The 4908-nt window shown below is 42.2% G+C and overlaps 1 pseudogene; it reads left to right on the top strand.

The window, feature by feature from the left end:
* The first annotated feature begins 3409 nt into the window (after nucleotides 1-3409).
* Nucleotides 3410-3527, top strand: LOC126177308 (5S ribosomal RNA; annotated as a pseudogene).
* The last annotated feature ends 1381 nt before the right edge of the window (nucleotides 3528-4908 follow it).

Here is a 4908-nt window from a genome sequence, read left to right as displayed (position 1 = left end):
TGGTTTAGGCACAATGGCTGTGACTTGGGAAACGAGATCCACTAAAGTTAGCCTTTTACGATGTTCATAAGTGGATTTTAGGAGGTTCCTTCCTGTCTTGTGTAAATTATACGTACCACGTATCCATACACCTGCAAATGAGAGCGGATAACCCGTTTTACCACCATTTCCACGGATCATACACCATTATAAACTTGTTAACGATATTGAGCGGACCTATATCTTGAGGGGACAGTCATCAGTTCCAGGCGGAAGGTTAAACACCCCGATATTTGTAAACCGCACTTCTGCAGTATGCCGCAAAAGGAGCCTTTTAACCTGAAGCAGGTCTAGAAACTTGACATAAAACACATACGATTCAGAATCGAAGCAAGCCATGTGTACCTCTTCTGTTCCACGATAAGCTCCACGACAGACTGTTTCGCATTCAGTTGCATGCCATCACACTCCATCAGTTATCACCACCTCATTACATCAATATCGTTCTATTTCCGTTCTTTAAGAGTGGATACCTAACTGAATGTCTTACTCCCAAAGAGTTCGTCTTCGATCTCGATGGGCGAACCTTTTTTTATCACTGTGAAGCGCCATTTTTCATTCGGGGTGCATTGTGCAAGTTAGTGGTCTGTTTTGGAGCTTTCTTGAATGTTGACGATATCCATTTTGTGAAGTGTAAGACATACAATACATCCCATAGAAGATTGATTTCTGCATCTCCGGAAACACATTTTCTGTCGCCCTCCTGATGCACATGGTGAGTTTGTAGAAGCTAATATTTTTCCTGTAATAATTGTTAATGCCAATAAATTCTAACCGCAAATGACTCATCATTTACATCAGATAATTTTTAACACATTCAGTATGTACACTGAATAAGCAATAAAGGAAACCAAAGAAAAATTTAGAATGGGAATTAAAGTTCAGGGCGAAGAAACAAAAACTTTGAGGTTTGCCGACGACACTGTAATTTTGATAGAGACAACAAAGTACTTGGAAAAGCAACTGAACGGAATGGACACTGTTTTGAAAGGAGGATGTAAGATGAACATCAACAAAAGCAAAACAAGAATAATGCACTGTAGTCGAATTAAATCAGTTGATGTTAAGGGGATCATATCAGGAAAGGAGTCGCCTAAAGTAGTAGGCTTGGCTCTGAGCCCAATGGGACTTAACTTCTGAGGTCATCAGTCCCCTAGAACTTAGAACTACTTAAACCTAACTAACCTAAGAACATCACACACATCCATGCCCGAGGCAGGATTCGAACCTGCGACTGTAGCGGTCGCGCGGTTCCAGGCTGTAGCGCCTAGAACCGCTCGGCCGCTCCGGCCGGCGTAAAGTAGTAGGTGAGCTTTGCTATTTGGGCAGCAAAATAACTGATGATCATCGAATTAGAGAGGGTATAGAATGTAGACGGGCAAAAAAAAAAAAAAAAAAATACCATTCCGGAGGAAGAGAAATTTGTTATCATCGAAGTGCTAGGAAGTCTTTTCTGAACGTATTAGTGTAGGTCTGAAGGTGTTAGTGTAGCCATGTATGGAAGTGAAACTTGGATGACAAACAGTGTAGACAAGAAGAGAATAGAAGCTTTCCAAATGTAGTCCTTCAGAAGAGTGTTGAAGATTAGATGGGTCGATCACGTAACTTATGAGGAAGTACTGAATAGAATTGGGGAGACAAGACACTTGTGACACAACAAGACCAAAAGAAGGGATCGGATGACGGAACGCATTCTGAGACATCAAGGGATCACCAATTTAGTACTGGAGGGAAGTGTGGAGGGCAAAAATTTTAGAGGGAAACCAAGAAATGAATACAATAAGGAGATTAAAAAGAAATGTAGGTTTGAGTAGTTATCCGGAGATGAAGAGGTTCGCAGAGTATAAAGCAGCGTCGAGAGCTGCATCAAACCAGTCTTTGGACTGAAGACCACATATCAATAACTGTTAACGCAGTACTTTCAAATGAGCCTTACTAAAGACTGAACACGCGATCTCGCACTCAAGAGGTTCCTTGTGAGTTGAGAGCGGTATGGCCGACCATCATTTCAGCATGTTCTGTGTTTAGTTACCACGGAGAGAGCACTGTAATACACGTTTGCGTCCGTTTTATTTGCACAGCAGGATGCATTCGAAGAGAAATGGCGCTATTTTAATGCGATTTCCAACTAGCATTCAAAGATAAATGGCGTACTTTTAGTGTAATTTCCGGTTCGCATACGAAGAGAAATTTCATAATTTTAGTGCGATATTTACAGTGTGCTGTAGCACATTAGCACATGATAACTGGCGGTCTCTGCATACCGAGTAAGTATCGAAAGAATCATTTGATTCTAAAATTACTCGGTATCGAAACAAAAGTATTTAATACTCACTTGTATCAGAACATCCCTAGCTGCGAGTGTATTATGTCGCAGCTAAATGAATTTGAATGTGGACAAATTGTTGGTGCTCTTATGGTGGGTGTTTCCGTAACCAGTACAGCCAAGGTTTCTGGTGTTTCAAGAGGTAGCTTACCGAAGATTTATACCCCATACAGAGAAAGTGAAAAACATCACAGCTAAGTCCAACATGACGAAAGTGTGCGTTAAGTGATCGTGACAGACGGTCATTGAAGAGAGACAAAAAAAAAGGGGAATGATAGCTACAGAAGTCACTGCAGAGCTGAATGTCGCCCTTGCGAACCCTATCAACTCGAAAACAACATGAAGGGAGCACCAAAAGCAAGAGATTGCAGGGCGAGTTGGAATTCCAGAACTACTCGTCGGTGATGCAAATGCGCATACGGTGAAATGTGGTACCGAAGCCACAAAACCTGGACTATGGAGTAATGGAAGAAAGTCGTTTCGACGGCTGAGTCTTGTTTCATACTGTTTCCAACTTTTCTGGCCGACATTATGTCCCAGGAGTAAAACATAGCTGGGGTTCGGTAATGGTCTGGGCAGCGACGTCGTGGTGGCCCCTTTGTCACTTCGCAAAGGTCGCATTGCCGTCAAGGACCATGTGACCATTTTGGTTGATCAGGTCTATCCCATGGCATAATGTTTCTTCCCCAGAGGTCATGTTGCGTTCCAAGACGACAGGGCTCGCATCTCCAGGAATGGTCTGTGAGCACGAGGGTGAACTGTTGCAGCTCCCATGACCTTCGCAGTCACCGGATCTCAGTCTTATTGAGCCTTTGTGGACTACTTTGGAGGGAAGGACGCGTGATCGCTATCCACCTCCATCATCGTACTTGAACTTGCCACTTCTTTGCAGGCAGAACTGTATCAGATTCCCCTGAAAATTATGCAGGATCTGTATTTATCCATTTTGAGGCGACTGGAATCTGTTCCGTACGCCAACAATTTTCTTCCGCCGTGTTAGGCATGGTAATGTATTGCATTTTTGGTGTTTCCATTTTTTGTCCGGGCAACGGCCTTGCCACAGTGGATACACCGGTTCCCGTCAGATCACCGAAGTTAAGCGCTGTCGGGCGTGGCCGGCACTTGGATGGGTGACCATCCTGGCCGCCATGCGCTGTTGCCATTTTTCGGGGTGCACTCAGCCTCTTGATGCCAAGTGAGTAGCTACTCGACTGAACAGTAGCGGCTCCGGTCAAAGAAAACCATCTTAACGACCGGGAGAGCGGTGTGCTGACCACACGCCCCTCCTATCCGCATCCTCGGCTGAGGATGACACGGCGGTCGGATGGTCCCGATGGGCCAATTGTGGCCTGAAGACGGAGTGCTACTACTACTATTTTTTGTCCAACCCTTGTATTTATTGGCGCCCATGAACGCCATATTGTAGATCATTTGGTTTTAATAAACAGCTACGCTTTGTTGATGAGTTACTTAAAACTCAATAATATTTTCTGTATTGATATTGCATAATTCAGCTAATCATTAATTCTCATATTTTTGATATCATGGTTGGAGTTGGAAGTATTCTTGTAATGTTTAGTATTTGTGTGTCTCTCTGATGCTACAAAAAGTCGAGATGTTTTACGATTATTCGTTTTAGCAGGTTTTCAAACCTGCAACGTCATGATTGCTTTCCAAAAATTAATTGTATTATAACTTACAACGAACTTTCTTACACTTCAGTGCTATAAGTCGTCAGGAAGTAATGGCAAATATTTGTTACATATTAAAAACATATATTGAAAACATGAGGTCTTCGGTAACCAGATTCAATTCTTACAGCAGCTTGTTGCAGTAATGTAAGGTGTTGTGAACGACAGACAAGAACTTTCTTATACAGATTATTTCCCTCCTCTGTAATTCGTTGACTGCTATTTTTCCTTTTTCTTTCTTATTTTTACGAGAGCAATGCTCGTATAGAAACTGGCAACACAATGAAAATTAAATGCATAGTGCTACGATATACTTCGATAATTTTCTGCGTAAGACGAAGCAGATAGCAAGTGATATGAATCCAAGTGTTCCAGCAACAGCAGAAATGTGCTCCTCGTAAGACATATAAACGGATAAGCGAGGAATAACTGCCAGAAAATATTCACTTTGCGTTTGTAAAAGGGTTATAACCTTGAGAACTGCCACTGAAGCCCCTAAGAAAACAACTTCATTCTGCTGCAAACGAGACTGGAATATTATATAGCTAGCCGTAAAGAACGCAATTACTTTGCTCAACGAAGATGCAAGCTGTAACTATATCGTTTCTTGTTGTTGCGAATTTCAGGCTTTCTGCGGTACCAGCTGACCTTCCAGATTCAGGTTCTTACTCGGTTGTTTTAATATCAGTATCTGGTAGTTCAGAAGAACTGTTTCAGGAAGTCAGCTCACGTCGCACTGAACATTAAAGTGTATTATTTTCTGGACGAGAAATAATTTAAGAAGAAACGTTATCGACGATTTCTATAGATTAGGAAAAATTCACAAAACAGCAATAACTTAGGGAACTCAGA

This window comes from Schistocerca cancellata, chromosome 3 (genome assembly GCF_023864275.1).
Source record: "Schistocerca cancellata isolate TAMUIC-IGC-003103 chromosome 3, iqSchCanc2.1, whole genome shotgun sequence".
Classification (NCBI taxonomy): Eukaryota; Metazoa; Arthropoda; class Insecta; order Orthoptera; family Acrididae; genus Schistocerca; species Schistocerca cancellata.
The sequence above is the reverse complement of the archived record's forward strand: the minus strand, read 5'-3'. Positions and strand labels throughout refer to the sequence as shown.